Source organism: Mytilus californianus, unplaced genomic scaffold, assembly GCF_021869535.1.
Source record: "Mytilus californianus isolate M0D057914Y unplaced genomic scaffold, xbMytCali1.0.p SCAF_11, whole genome shotgun sequence".
Classification (NCBI taxonomy): domain Eukaryota; kingdom Metazoa; phylum Mollusca; class Bivalvia; order Mytilida; family Mytilidae; genus Mytilus; species Mytilus californianus.
The window spans coordinates 42,576,018-42,593,412 of NW_026262593.1; the positions used below are offsets into that span (position 1 = coordinate 42,576,018).

The 17,395-nt window shown below is 31.2% G+C and overlaps 1 protein-coding gene across 4 annotated transcripts in view; it reads right to left on the reverse strand.

The window, feature by feature from the left end:
• LOC127720114 (uncharacterized) overlaps window positions 1–17,395 on the reverse strand; it is a 57,035-nt gene that overhangs the window by 27,378 nt on the left and 12,262 nt on the right. For 2 of the 4 annotated variants that reach the window (XM_052226529.1, XM_052226528.1), the window contains one exon: window positions 11,719–11,806. The gene's annotated coding sequence lies outside the window, so the exon portion shown is untranslated. Of the gene's footprint in view, window positions 1–7,872; window positions 7,990–8,247; window positions 8,392–11,718; window positions 11,807–17,395 lie in introns of those variants that run through there. The other 2 variants (XM_052226531.1, XM_052226532.1) reach the window with 2 other exon arrangements.

Genomic DNA, 17,395 nt, shown 5'->3' on the forward strand with positions numbered 1-17,395 from the left:
TTTTTTGGAACATAAATTAATAATATGAAAATGTTTTGTCGTAAGAAATATATATTTAGGTAAAAAATCTTTAATATCTATGCACACGTACAGAAAATGTGTGTTAACGCATGCAGAAGAATATCTCAAGAACGTTTGCAATCTCCCATGCAGATTTATCGGTCCTTGCTCTCTCTCAAGGACCGATACCTCTGCATGGGAGATTGAAAGTTTGGCGGGAAAATATGAATGGCTACTCAAATCCCATCTATTAGAAAAATCGAATTATTACAGAAGAGTGTCCACCATGCACTTCCACTGCACTATTATTAATATAGTAGAATAGAATGATATACAAATGGATGAAAATTATATATACATGTAACTGTAATATACAAATATCCACAAGAACTTGCAGTCATCCGATTTCAGTACTTCAGTACTTTGATTAAGAGTACTGTAACTTAAAGAGGTTTATTTTTAATTTACTGACTGTAACATAAAATCAGCAAGAATAAGTACACTATTTTTTTGGTGGTATATAGTATTATTACATCTTTTGCAAAAACTTTACAACTTGTGAAAATATAGCTTGCCAACATACAATCGTGTCTTAACCAAGATCTTTCAACAGATCTAAGATACAAATCCCTTTGAAAGCTTGTCTCGTATTTGGGTCAATAGGGTCATCAATTATTGTCATACATCGTTACCTGTTAAATTGTTTAAATCAAAGTAAAAGTCCTAGGTACCTTTTTCAACTCATTTCAATTCTTAAAAATGTGACATTTTTATTGTAATGAATCATAATCTTAATGGCTTGTAAAAATTAACACATAGATATGATATTTACTCAAACATTTTCTTGAAACCTTAAAAAAACAAATATATTTGTCTATAGGACACCATGCCCTGCTCACAATCATATGTCCATGTTCAGTAAGCCTGTAATCTGGGTCAAAATTGTAATTTGTCATGTAATACTAAAGTTCACCTCAATCACAATGAACATCTGTACAAAGTTTCAAGTTGATGGGAATAAAACTTAATGATAAACTACCTAAATTGAAAACTTTAACCTGAGAATGTACTTATTTCCTGCAATGGTAATAAGTTTTAATTTTTCACTTCACTCACAATGAACATCAGTACTAAGTTTCAAGTTGATGTGAACAAAACTTCATGGTAAACTATATATAGCTGCCTTAACAAAAAACTTTAACCTGAGAATGTACTTATTTCCTGCTATAACATTCTTATATTCAGTGAACCATTAAATCTGGGTCACAACTGTAATTTAAAAACAAGAGTGCACATGCTGAAATGTCTTGCCTTCTTTACTAATCATTGATATTATGTTGATAGTCCTAAAGATAAAGCTTTATTACAACTGTCACATAAACTTAACATTAATCAAATAAACTAAACATTGACCAATGAACCATGAATATGAGGTCAAGGCCAGATGAACCATGCTAGGCAGGCATGTACAGCTAACAATTCTTCCATACAACAAATATAGTTGACCTATTGCTTATAGTTTAAGAAAAACAGACCAAAACACAAAAACTTAACACTGAGCAATGAACCTTGAAAATGAGGTAAAGGTAAAAAAAAACCTGTGTGACTGACAAATAGATCATAAAATATTCCCATACACCAACTATAGTTGAACTATTGCATATAGTATTAGAAAAAAAGACCAAAACTCAAAAACTTAACTTTAACCACTGAACCATGAAAATGAGGTCAAGGTCAGATGACACCTGCCAGCTAGACATGTACACCTTACAATCATTCCATACACCAAATATAGTAGACGTATTGCATACAGTATAAGAAAAACAGACCAAAACACAAAAACTTAACTATAACCACTGAACCATAAAAATGAGGTCAAGGTCAGATGACACCTGCCAGTTGGACATGTACACCTTACAGTCCTTCCATACACAGAATATACTAGACCTATTGCTTATAGTATCTGAGATATGGACTTGACCACTAAAACTTAACCTTGTTCACTGATCCATGAAATGAGGTCGAGGTCAAGTGAAAACTGTCTGACGGGCATGAGGACCTTGCAAGGTACGCACATACCAAATATAGTTATCCTATTACTTATAATAAGAGAGAATTTAACATTACAAAATAAAATGCTCCGCAGGGCGCAGCTTGATACGACCGCAGAGGTCGAACCCTGAACAGTTGGGGCAAGTATGGACACAACATTCAAGCTTGATACATCTTTGCATTTGGATTGTGATTAAATATTTGACACAGCATAGGTTTCTGACACAGAATGAATGTGGTCTAAGAACTTAAAAATTTTAAATTGGACATTCACCTATTATGGTCCAATATCCAAAATCTAAATACATGGTTAGATTCAGCATATCAAAGAACCCCAAGAATTCAATTTTTGATGAAATCAAACAAAGTTTAATTTTGGACCCTTTTGACCTCAATGTGGACAAAGTTGATAATGGGGCCCAAAAATCAAAAATCTAAATACATGGTTAGATTCAGCATATCAAAGAACCCCATATATTCAATTTTTGTTGAAATCAAACAAAGTTTAATTTTGGACCCCACTTTGGACCAACTTGAAAACTGGGCCCATAATCAAAAATCTAAATACATGTTTAGATTCAGCATATCAAAGAACCCTAAGAATTCAATTTTTGTTAAAATCAAACTAAGTTTAATTTTGGACCCTTTGGACCTTAATGTAGACCAATTTGAAAACAGAACCAAAAATTAAGAATCTAAATACACGGTTAGATTCGGCATATCAAAGAACCCCAATAATTCAATTTTTGATGAAATCAAACAAAGTTTAATTTTGGACCCTTTGGACCTCAATGTGGACCAATTTAAAAACGGGGCCCAAAATCCAAAAACTTAATACACGGTTAGATTCAGCATATTAAAGAACCCCAAGAATTCAAGAATAAAACCCCAATGAAATTGGTAAAGAAATAAGCAATTTATACGAAGTATCTTCTTTTGCACAATACTGTGCAATTAAATATTTCTTGCTATTGCGCAATACTGTACAATTGACAATTTCTTGCTATAGCGCAATATTGTGCTATTGGATATTTCTTGCTATTGCGCAATACTGTGCAATTGAAGATTTCTTGCTATTGGGCAATACTGTGCAATTGAAGATTTCTTGCTATTGTGCAATACTGATGTGCAATTGAAAATTTCTTGCTATTGCACAATACTTATTATATATAATAATTTACACATCCTGTTTGGTGTGTATCTCCTACCATATCATTATTATTTGCTTTTAAATATAAATCAGAAATAACCAACTTAAAATGGAAAATTTTAAAAGAAAAAAAAAAGGAAAAAAAGAAAAAAAAGGAAAAAAGAAAAAAAAAAAAAATCCCCCCCAAATTTTTTGAACCCCCTTATGATTCATCACCCCCAAACTCAATCCCAGCCTTCCCTTTGTGGTATGGTACCTTGCAGTACAATTTCAGAGAGATCCATACACTTGAACACAAGTTATTGTCTGGAAACTAGAAAAATGCTTATTTTTGGCCCCTTTTTGGCCCCCAATTCCTAAACGTTTCGGCAATTACCCCCAAACTCAATTCCAGCTTTCCCTTTGTGATATGGAACCTTGTAGTACAATTTCAGAAAGATCCATACACTTACACACAAGTTATTGTCATGAAACTAGAAAAATGCTTGTTTTTTGCCCCTTTTTTGGCCCCTAATTCCTAAAATTTTGAGGCAATTACCCCCAAAATCAATCCCAGCATTCCTTTTGTGATATGGAACCTTGTGGTACAATGTCAGAGAGATCCATACACTAACACACAAGTTATGTCTGGAAGTTACAAAAATGCTTATTTTTGGCCCTTTTTTGGCCCCTAATTCCTTTACTGTTGGTACCATAACCCCCAAAATCAATCCCAACCTTCCTTTTGTGGTATTGGACCTTGTGGTAAAATTTTATAGAGATCCATTCACTTAAACTTAAGTTAGAGTGCGAAAACCAATGTGTCTTCGGACGACGACGACAACGACGACGCCAACGTCATACCAATATACGACCACAAAAATTTTTTTGCGGTCGTATAAAAATCTTAACTTTTTTTTCAAGTAGTCACTGAACCATGAAAATGAGGTCAAGGACATTGGACATGTGACTGACAGAAACTTCGTAACATGAGGCATCCATATACAAAGTATGAAGCATCCAGACCTTCCAACTTCTAAAATATAAAGCTTTTAAGAAGTAAGCTAACGCCGCCGCCACCGCCGCCGGATCACTATCCCTATGTCGAGCTTTCTGTGACAAAAGTCACAGGCTCGACAAAAAATGTGGATTTCATCAGTTATGATTTATTTGACCTACTTAAAAATGCAAAAGCATTTTTCTTTAAACAAAATTACCCCTGGACCTAGTGCATCTAGGATCTAACACAGAACCTCTGCTAAACAAAGCCACAATTATGGCAACTAAGCCAAGAAAGCAAATCTTTGCTCCATAATCTAAGCTGAACAACCTTTGAGATTTTGTACTTTCTTGATTGCAAGAGGTTATGGGTTCTATCCTGGCTGTGGCTGATTTTCCAACAAGGAGGTTGACTCAGAATAAGAATAATATGTCCAAATAAGGTGACATGTCTTCACCTTGTGTAAGCTAGCATAGTTAAAACCTGAATCACCTATTGGTCTAGCTCAAACAGCACATAATAGTATTCAATTATCATGTTATCATCAAGAATGCTCTAGCTATTCATTTCAAAAGTCTCTTTTGGGGCTACATATAAAATGTTATCCTGGCAACCAAAAAACTGAAAAATATGCAGTGAAAGAATGAAAAGTGCAACAAAATGCATCTACCTGAATTATATAAGCTTTTTGATGATAAATCTCATAATAAGATATCTTAGTTATAAAGATTAGCAGTATAAAACAGTAATTGAAATTCCGAGACATAATTCTGAGCAATGGTAATTTGACTGATTGAGCTAATTGAAGAAACTTTCCCTACTTTTTATGATCTTAAAGAAACCTTTCTTACCTAAATTCAGTTTGGATTAAAGGTAATTGATAGTTAGGAGTGTTTAAATTAATGGAAAAGTAATGAAATTTGAATAAACTTTAGGGTGGGTTCAAATTATCAATTATGATTTCTTTAAATATTGTGTGAGAAAAAAATTGATGGAGATTTTAGGCAATATATGGGGTTATTTAAAAATATTTAATTAAGTTCCAAGTTTTATTTCTAAATTCAAATTAAAAATTTCAAATATCCATTTACATAAAATTCTACAATGAAAGTAAGTTTTTTTCCCATATAAACATAAAAGGGCAAATTTATTTGCATTTCATAGAATTATAATTGTGTAAATTTCTCCAAAGTGAAGAATGTCTTCTAAGGAATATTTTGTAGATAAAACTGCTGCAGAACCTTTTTAACATTTATATGCATGAAGTTATTTACTGAAATACTAAAAACATCTGCCTTGCATATGAACTCTCTCCCTCCCCTCCCCTCTCCAAACCCTAAAACCAATACTTCCAATATAAAATTGCTTTTAAAACTATTTTTTTGTCATGTATAGTTTCCAAACATTATATGTTATGAAATTCCAATGTAACAATAAAAATTAAATTGTTCCCTATAATATCAGCCATTTCATTGATTCAAGGTATATGCTTATGGTCCTTTTAAAAAATACAGTTTCTAAAGATAGAATTAAAGGAAATTCATAAAAGTCTTTTTAAAGTGACTTATTTCTCTGATTCCCCTTTACAATTGGTTACAAGATACTTCCCCAAAATAATGTGGAATTTTGATTCAGAATAGTATGCAGTTGATACTGTAAATTCAGAAATTATTGCATGCATCTTATAATTATTGCAATTTTGAAGAATGGACAAAAATGGGATATTAAATATTGTGATTTCATGAAAAGCTGCATACAGATATATATATATATATATCATATGTCAGAATGCAAGTGATACTCTCCCAGTGGCATTAGTCACTTTAATAAAAACCTTCATTAATTTCTGAATTTACAGAACATAGAATATTGCATTTTTGTTTATTGACTAGCATCTCTCAAAATTTAGTATTCTTGTTTGTGGATATCAGAGGTCCAACCTGGCAATCCACCGTTTTAAAAGAGTTGCCAAAATTTCTGTAACACAGATATGAATATGAAAGTTTGTTTTGGTAGTAACAACTGGGACTTGAGAACTTGGGGGTATATTGGTGCAGTAACACCTATCCAACATTTAAGGTTTTACTATCTTCACTTAAGAATAAAGGACCTTTTATTCTTTCAAAATCTTCCCACATTCAAATCGATTATCTCCAAGACTTACAACTAAAGCCTTTCAAATTTCAATTTGCATATGCTGCGGTTTTGTTATACATAAATTTGATAAGTTATAAGTCATGAAAACATCAACTTCAGTATTAAATTCAAACTAATCATTTTATACTTTTACAACAAAAGAAATGTAACTTTTTCTTGTGAGAAAGTGTTTAAAGACATCAGATTACAATCTGAGGTCATACATACCTATTTCTATGTAATTTTGTGGTTTGGTGTTAACTTCAAAGTAACATTTGTGTATGTTGATTTGTATATAGATATATATTAATGTGTTTAGATTGTTTTTCTATTTAAAAATCTGCTGATAGCCAAAAGGTATCCTTATTCATTATAAGACCACACTCCTAAATCATAGTATTCCATTAGTAAATATACTGATATAAACTTTGTCCGTCATAGGTAAAATATTGCATATTGATCCTTGCATTTAAAAACTTAGTCCAAAGTCCATTCCTCAAATCCTTTTTCCAATCCTCTTATTATATTATTCAAACAGTCTTCACTCTTCATAATAAATAGTTACCATTACCGTCCCATTTATGCAAGTCAAATACAAAATTGAAAGAGCGTGTGTTGCATATATAAAAGACCTTTTACATTTTATCGAAAAAGATGCTTGTCAAAGATAATCATAAATATCTATGGAATAGACAAAAGGATAGGGACACTAGTTAAAAGTTAATTATTTCTATATTTGTACAAATTAACAACAAATAGAAGACAAGTGATTTTTGTTTGTATCTCTTAGCAAAATCATGTACACACCCTACCATTTTATAAATATGGACCATCCGAAACAGTTTTTGAATTCACATTTTTCAGGTAGACCTTTAAAAGACCAAACATTTGAGAGCTAGGGAAGTTTAAATACAGTATTGTCAAACACATCTGAAGTAAACTTCAGGCCTATAGTTTTTTCGTTTGAATTGTTTTACATTTGTCATTTCGGGCCCTTTTATAGCTGACTATGTGGTATGGGATTTACTCATTGCTGAAGGCCGTACAGTGACCTATAGTTGTTAATTTCTGTGTCATTTGGTCTCTTGTGTAGAGTTGTCCCATTGGCAATCATACCACATCTTATTTTTACAATTAGCCTACATTAGTATCAGATAAATTATTGCATCCACATGTAAATTTTAGGTCTATAATTGCTTTTAGTTTGAATAAACATTACCTTTAACATTTAAGGTATGATAATGTAATGATAGTAAAAACAAAAATGTCAAAAGGTAGCAATACACCAATTGTATATTTAGTCCCAGTTGCGTGAAAATTGTAAAAGACTATCAAGACAAGCTTTAATTATGTCCCCGCCGTACCAGTGGGGGCATTAAGTTTTACCCTTGTCCGTCTATACGTACGTACGTCCCAAAATTGGTTTCCGTTCTCTAACTTGAGTTTGAGTGAAACTTATACACAATGCTTATTACCACAAAACACAGATCAAGTTTGAATTTATTTTTTTTTGTGGTGAGCATTTTGCATGTCCTTAAAAAAAAATTACACTCACCTTATGTTTTCAGCTAAAATCTTAATGAAGATACTATTCGCATTAAACGAATACAATCAAGTCTAAATTTCACCTTAAACTTGGCAACAAGTACAGAGTTCCACAAAAAAATGTCACCAAACATTTGTCAACTGATAGTGACAGTCTGATGTATAATAAATACAACATATATGGGAAACAGAGTTGTGATTGTTTGTAAAATATATCAACAAGTACTACAAATAGTTTAGTCTCCAAAGAGGATGTCATCTATTGTAACCAAAATATAAAATTGTTTTTCTAAGTGACAACTTAAAGCATTTTCACAGTAAAACATTTATAAAAGAGGCTTATAAACTTCCTTTTCACCTAGTTGGAAAATTGTGAAACTCTTACCTTATATGCAATATAAACATGTTTTAACTGCACAAGTTTCCGTCTTAAACAAATCCCTGCTAACTAAATATGGTACATATAATATGGTCTTTTCTTTAAAATTTCAATTGATTTTTAAATATTGACAGTAAGGTGTTTTTAGAAAAGAAATATGACTCATCTATAAAATGAAAACTAGGGAACAAGTGATATGGTAATCTGTCGAAAAAATCTCGTTACCTGAGGGGTTAAATTCAAATCTTGGCTACGGATGAGGAATTTGCAAGATCCCGGAGAAATACTACGAGAAATGTTTATTATATAAACAAGTGTCAACAACCTAAATAAGGATTAGTTTTACAAAACTAGTTCAACTTGCACTAGAAATAAGGAAATTTTTAAACAACTTATTAAACCACCAAAAGATAGCTTTTCTTTTTAAATGTTTAAGATAAAACTTATCATAGCAAGTTCAACTTGCAATAGAAATAAGGACATTTTTAAACAACTAATTAAACCACTAAATGATTGCTGTTGTTTATAAATATAAAGTAAAACTAATCGAAGTTTATTTAATTTCAACTTGCGACAGAGAAAGTCTCTTGAATATCTAAATATATAATTGAGAACGGAAACAGGGAATGCATCAAAGAGACAACAACCCAACCAAAGAGCAGAAAACAGCCCAAGGCCACCAATGGCTCTTCAACACAGCGAGAAAATCCTGCACCCGGAGGCGGGCTAAATATGTTCCTTTCCATTCTGTCTATAAACATTGTTTTTTTACTTGCATTTAAATAAAATTCTTCTTCTTAATATCACTTACTGTGCATCTGAAAATCAAAAATCAAGCTTTAATGATGCTTTACCCTAATTTACTTTCTCTCATGACTTGGCATCTGAAGTTTGAAGCTTTGAAAGATAGGGATAAACTGTTTACTATCTTCTTAACATTTTGATCTGTTTGCAGATCTAGAAAAACCTATTTTTAATTTTTAACTTGACACAGAGCCCAGTAATGACTGGACCACACCAAGTTACTGGGATGTTGTCATTGTCAAAAAGACTTGGTGTGAAGTTTTAGTTTATATTTCTTTAATTTGATTGTTCATGGTACTTTTTTCATTTTTCTGTGTGCCAGTCTTGTATTGACCTCTAATATTCCTTCAACCATACAGGTGTTTTAGCACTTATGTACAATGGTGTAAAAATGTAAGTGAATTTAAAAAAAAAGTCAAATTCAAACATGTACCAAAGTTGCACATCGAAATTAAAAATTCTTCACTTTCATTAAAGCTAGGTTACATGCCAATGTAATATGTTAAACCCTTTACTACTTGAACTTTTTTCATTCTGTATTTTAACGTTTGGTAATTGTCAAAAACACATTGTTAAATTATCATGTACATTTTTCATTCTGAACTTTAACATTCTGTAATTGTCAAAAATATATTGCTAAAATTTGTAACATGCCAATTTTGTCCACAGTAAAATACCTGAAGCAACTAGGGGGTAACTGTATTTTTAAAAGCCGTCAATCACAAATTACAATAGCCTAATTTTTCATTCATTCCATTGTAAAGTTGCCTACATAAGGGCAGCGTAAGATCATTCTACAGGGGTCTATAAAAACTGTTTAAATAAACGGAAGAGACTTAATCAATTTTATAAAATGTTAAAGAGCTTATATGAAGTATTAAAATTTTTAAATGACAATTCAAAATCAATTTGACCTTGCGACAAACATCAATAGATATATATTACCACTTAAAATCAATGTCACACCTACCAGTTTTAAAATAATTTGTTTTACCAACAAGTCTCCATCAATACTCTCCGATACTTGATTACGTAATTAATACACGTCTTTTGATAAATCCACCCACTATAAGACCTAATAAAATGCTACACCTCAAATGTCTCGAAGTGTTTGTGACTTGTCAAAAATGTGTGGGTTCTGATAAACAAATATGTACCCTTAATACATCAGATACTACTTCACACATATTTGACAGATCACTGATAAATAGTTTGTGTATAAAAGGTGGAAATGTTTCTCGATACTGTAAATTTCTGAGTAAAAATTCTTTGAATTAGGAAGATCTTAGGGACGCACCTTTCCTTGCATTAAATTAATTGGCCATGCCCCAATGTCAAGGAATGTGTACATTAAAGTATGATCCTTTTTCAGTATAGCATTTAAATTTACCATCTTTTTTTGGTGCAGTTTGTATTGCTTTTTTAGGTTTTCTGTGCATTGTTATGTGTGCTGTTGTCTTCCTTTTTTTCTTTTTGCCATGGGTGCTGTCTTTCTTTTCTTGACATGATTTTTTATTGGTCTCTTGGTAACTTCTTGCTTTTTAAAAATGGTTTTGAATTTTTCATTTATCAGATTGGTCCATGCCTCAAGTACATATGCATTTTATTTCTCCATTTAGTTGCCAAAACAGAAAATCCTGCAACAATTAACTCCAGTCAGGATATCATAACAGTGAACTCTTTGCAATTATTGTCAATTCCCAAATCAACAAATTTATATCAAATTTAGATAATGTGGGATGGGTCTGACAATAGATTTGACTTCCAATTGCATTACACATTGATGAGGATGTGGATGGGGGTTTACAGAATAGAGAATAATGAGCAAAAACTATAAAGAATAGAGAAAAATGGGCCAAAAAATTAGAGAATAGAGAATAATGAGGTGCTAAAATATAGAGAATAGAGAAAAATGGACAAAAAGTATAAAGAATAGAGAAAAATGGCCTAAAAAAATTACAGAATACAAAAATGAAGGACCCCCCCACCCCCATCCAGAATCTCATTGATGGTAAAAATGCGAATTACAAAACAGGTGATTATGCAAAGAAAATTCATAGCAGCTCTAGGTACATCAAAACATTTCTTTCCAAAGCTTTGCATAAGTAGGGATTCAGTTTGTTCTACTAAGGAGTTGTTTCCCCTGGCAAATTCTATAAAGCTATTATTTGAACTTTTGGGTGTTAAAAAAGTCGATTACATTTGCTTCTCATGATACCCTGATAAGTTCTTCTGTATCTCTGGTCCAATCAGAATGTTCTTTTTTATTGACAATGTTGCTACTTTAAGTTAAATTAGGACAAAGTCGAATCAATGATATTAAAAAAACTTAGTTTGTCTTACAATGTTAAAGAGCCTTTTGATTGGAGCAGTCATGAAAATATCCTGTATATATATATATATGAAACCCTGGGACATTAAGGGGAACTCAATTGTAATAGAAAGGAAAATTGTTGAAGCACACATTAAAATAAACTACAGGAAGTTAAGCCATTAGAATTTAGGAAATATCATAACAACAGCCATTTCCGACACAATTAATATTCTTACAAATGTAACCTCACATACCAAAGAGCTCCAATGTCAGTCACAAACTCCTGTATGGATGGTTTCCACAAAAGGAAGGTTCATTTTAAGAAATTAAATATGGGACATAAAACATAGTTAACATACCTGTATATCTATTATTTGTCAACTTCTTGTCACCAATTGTCATTCAGGACTGAACTTGTGGTTCTGTTTACATTATTTAAACTTCTTTCTGAAATAAAATAGGATTTTTTCTTAAATTGGTGAAATACATCATAAAATTTGCTTATTTATTGTTAAAAACTGTTTCAACAAATGATATCATTGTTTTGCTTTTGTTTGGGTTTTGTTTTAAGTTCCAGTAATCTTTCTTAGCATCCACAGGATTTTCCTGTTTTACCAAATATCATTTTCTTCATAATTATTTCAGCAAGGTGACTGAATTTTTCAAAAGGCTCTTTGGATTCTTGATGTGTAAAAACTGAAGACTTTACAAAGTCCTGAATTTCAGGAATGTTCAATGAGGAATATCCTAATAAAAATAAAAAGATGTGGTATGGTTGCTAATGAGACAACTATCAACCAGAGATCTAAATGATGTAGAAGTTAGCAACTACATGTCACCATACAGCCTTCAAAATGAGCAAAACCTATACCACATAGTAAGCTATAAAAGGCCCTAACGAAATAATTGAATTCAAGTGAGAGAACATAATGCCTTTTTCAATATTCCCCATACCATTTTCCTTTTCTAATTCCTATTTTCGGCATTTCCCATTGCATTACAGTGAAAAACAATTGCAATGAAATTTCTTTATTTATTTTTTTTGGTATGTGTACTATTTTAAAACACACAGCATGCAGACATTTGTGTGTGAATAAATATTTTGCAATTTTTATGATTTTCCATAATTCAAATGTAAAATGAAAAATATCACATTCAGGAAAACACTGTTACTTAAAAAATAACCAGCAGTTGACATCTTTCAAAAAGTCTGAATAACATCTAATTTTTGACAACTACACTAACAAATTTGTACAATGTATTTGATGTATCATTCCTTGTAACCACAAAATCTACCCCTATTATTTAATCCTGTGACGGTCAAGTATCTCCTTAAAGGATAAAACCCTATTCTATTTCTATTTATCTCTCTTGAAAAACTACTTGTAAATACCTTAATCTGTCAAGTTGTAATCTCAATTACACTGTCATCAGCCCTTTGTAAATACTGTGAAGAGGGCAATAAAATACTCTAATGTTGAACAATTTTAATTATCGCCCTCTCTAGATAATGAGATATATATGAAGGTCTTATGTGAGTACTGTGTCATTGTCGGTCAATTTTAAGTTCATTTAAAGGTCTTAAAATGCAACAATGTATTTATTCTGTAGGTTTCTTAATTTTGAGACCTATGTATCATTCTAAATCATTGTAGACAAATGATCTTATTATTTCTTTTCTTTACTTTATAGTTGAACTGCAAACTCAAGAATTTCTGTGAGAATGTGACATTTTAACCATAATGATTTGAACCTTGGCCTCTGTACAATTAACAAAACAAGGAAAAATAAAATAACAGAATTCATCTATTGAAGTTCAAATATTCAAGGATAGCAATACATGTATAGACATAACTTTTTAAACTCTGTTGCAAGTTGAGTAATATTATCCAAAAATGAACCCCTTTCATGATTTTTTTTAAGGTAAACAAATCATTGAAATCATTGAAATTGAAGCAAAAACTTTCAAATTGCAAGACAAAAGTTTCTTCAGATTTCCAAATCAAGCCTGTTCACTATATCCTAAATCAGCACCATGATTGTTTAAGATTTTCTAATTAGTATATAAATCATCTAAATAGATTTGCATTTATTACAGTTTTTAATTCATTAGATATAGCAACTTCAACTCAACTTTAACAGATTTGTTTAACACAATGTGCTATGGATTATTTTGAATAATTACCCTTTTAAGGTCAATACTAATAAATCTAAATGATGAACCAGATCTTAGACAACCGATTCATTATCTATTTAAAACTGAATATGCCAGAATCCAATCTTAAAGAATGCAAATTAAAATCTAATTCATTTTGTAGAAATCAATCTTAGCTTGAGATAAAGATGATGAATTCTTATTCACTGTAGATTATAGATTGATGTGTCTATGAGAATCCCTGAGGAAATCATAACAGAAGTAAATATCGGATTAAGTCTTATTTCATAGGATCAGCACAGTTAGGAAACAGTAAAACATATCACTTTCCTCAACCTAAGGTTATATATCATTAGTACATTTTTTTTTATGGAACAAATCAAAGCAAAATATTAAGCCTTTTTGTGATGACAATTAACAGAATGAATTCAGATACGCAGTGGACATGGTGGATGGATAAAATATATTGGCAAAACCTTTTGGAATTTTTGGTCTTGAATGCTCTACAACTTAGTACGTTATTTGGGCTTTTCTAACTTTTTTTATTCAAGCGTCACTGATAAGTCTTTTGCGTCTGCATACAAAATTGTAATCCTGGTATCTATGATGAGTTTTAATACCTATAAGTATTTTTTTCATACAGTCATTTTGAGAATTATAATTAATGTATATATATTATACAATTTGAAGGCAGCTCTTTCACTTGCAAAGAGAGCTGAATTAGTAAAAATGACTTTTAGTTTGAATCTTGAGGTTTATACTGTTAATTTCCGTGGAGTAACTCTGGTTATCAAAATCAAATTTCATCATGTGAACAATAATCTTTTATCGTCTTCAACTGGTATTTAACTTTTCTAGTCATTTAGTATACTTGATTCCATTTATAAGTATCAGCCTCTGAAAATCCTGTCTATCATTCATTCATTCATGATTGATTGTTGGTGTTTAAAGCCACTTTGATCACTGTTGACTATATTGTGTCGGTAAGTTTTTTATTGGTGGAAGAAGCCGAAGTGCCCAGAGAGAACCACTGACCTTCAGCAGGAAAACTGACAATTCCTAATCAATTAAAATTTGAGTCGTACACGCCTTCCATGTGCAGGGTTCGAAATTACAACCTCAGTGTTGACAGGCTAGTGATACAGTAGTTCCGACTACTTGGACCACTCGGCCATCGAGACCCCTATAAATAATTTATGGTAATTAACTGCCTTACTAGGAAGTTCTTCAAACTTTTCTACTCAAAAATACAAAATATGAGTAAGTATCAGAATAACTCATAACAAATAAAAGACAAATTCAAACTTTATCACCAAAAAAATATGAAATACAAGACTTGAATATAGAATGTAAAAACCTTACAGGAGAACAAACATTGAGTATAATATTAGTCCTCTAATACAATGTAATACAGTAAATATATTAAAAAGATTTATTGCGAACCCAATGAAAGTTTTCCACAGTGCCATCTCTATCTTGACCAGGTATTTAAACTTTTGCAGGTTCACCTGTCCTATTGAATAAATACAATAGCTATTGTTCTCTGTGTAGTTTATTCACTGGGACCTTTAAATTTCTTCTAAGAGAAATCTATCATTCATTGATTAAATTACCTTGAGTAAAATAAAATTCTTATATATAAACAAAAATACTTTTTTTATACTCATTAATTGCGTGTGATGATGTATTTATTCAATATTAATAATATATTTTCATTCAGTTTAATATAAACATTGATTCAATCATAAAAATTTGATTTCTAACAAAAGTTTTATCAATGTTCCTATTGAAATTTGATTTTTTTTTTGTTTAGTTATAGAATACATTTAAGATCTTAATTTGAAACATCATTATTTTCAAGTTCTTATTCATGTCAAACAATTTTTTTTTTAAAAGGAACAATGTTGAAAGTTTTGTCAGAAATCAACTTTTTATGATTGAATCCATGTTTATATTAAACTGAATGAAAATATATTATTAATATTGAATAACTACATCATCACACGCAGTTAATGAATATAAAAACAGTATTTTTGTCTATATATAAGAATTTTTTTTTACTCAGGTAATTTAATCAATGAATGATAGATTTCTCTTAGAAGAAATTTAAAGGTCCCAGAGAATAAACTACACAGAGAACAATAGCTATTGTATTTATTCAATAGGACAGGTGAACTTGCAAAAGTTTAAATACCTGGTCAAGATAGAGATGGCACTGTGGAAAACTTTCATTGGGTTCGCAATAAATGAAAACAAATATGAATATAAGTCCTTTAACTTGAAGATGACAAGTCCTATCTTCTGAGTAAATTCTAACAATAAATCCAAATATCTTCAAAACAAACAAATCTACAGTCCAAAGTGAATTAAAATCCAATCAATCAGTCCCCTATCTGTGTAAATAGATAGCAGAGCAGGTTTATCAAAGTACTGTCAATACTATGTGAACTGATTATACCAATATTGTGGTAACTTAATGATGTTTGTATAACGGACTTGTTGTATAAAATAAATACTCAGTTTGTTTGTTTTACAAGTGACAGACGGAAGACTGGGAAATTCCTTAACATAAAAATTATGAAAGTTACCTTTACAATAGACATGATAGATGTATAAAGCTTTATATATATCCTGTATAAGATCAGAGAGAATGGTCCAAAACTAGTTCATGGTCGTTTTGATTTCAACCTATTTTTATGAATTAAGATGGATCTTGACTATAAAATACCAGAATGCTAATCAATTTTTGAAGAAAGGGAACAAGTTGTTTTGTAATTAATCGGTATAATACACATTCAAATTTACATATATTTCACTTGTAACATAATTTAAAGTTGAACCTGGCAAATATTGTACGTATTGTATCAATCAGTGTATTCATCCTGACATAAGCTCTGAAATAAAAGTGTAAAATAGTCATGGGAAAAACAGATTTTATAAGTCATGAATCTTAACTGCAGGATTAACATTTAATACTTCTAGGTTGAAGGTGGGTTGCATATATGTCAGAATAAAATTGAATAGCTGTACTTAGTGTCTTATTTGTTGTTGGGATGTATAAGTACCCTGCCATGTCAGGTCTGTGTTTTTGTTAGATGTATTTCTGCTTTATATCGATGTGATGAGTTAAGCCATTTTCAAATATTTTTTATAGTTTGTTCTTATGTTGTACTGTTACAACACTGTCCCAGGTTAGGGAAAGGGTTGGTTCCTTCAAACTAGTTCAACCACGCGACATTCTGTACGTGCCTGTCCCAAGTCAGGAGCCTGTAATTCATTGGTTGTCTTTTGTTGCTGTATACCATATCCGTTTTTCATTCATTATTTTGTACATAAATCAGGCCGTTAGTTTTCTCGTTTGAATTGTTTTACATTTGTCATTTCGGGGCCTTTCGTAGCTGACTATGCAGTATGGATTTTGCTCATTGTTGAAGGCCTTACGGTGACATATAGTTGTTAACATCGATGTCATTTGGTCTCTGGTGGAGAGTTGTCTCATTGGCAATTATACCACATCTTTTTATTCTTATATAAGACAGGCAATTATACCACATCTTTTTATTCTTATATAAGACATACAGAATATAAGTTTACAGTTGATACAATTTAACTAATGAAAATAACTCTTTATAAATTTGGTTTGTCCAAAGTGCTTCTCTGAATTTAACTTTATCACTTAACGTCATCATCAAACCAACAAATTTGAAAGCCAAGGGTGTATTAATACCGGAAAAAGTGAGGAGCTATATGACTAAGGTAACCTTTGCCTCTGGGAGTAGGATATTTAGATACCTTAATCATTTCTAAATGTATAAAAAGAGAATCTTAGAAAGGTATGTTACAAACCATGTCAGTATTAAAGCACTGACTAATGAGCTAAT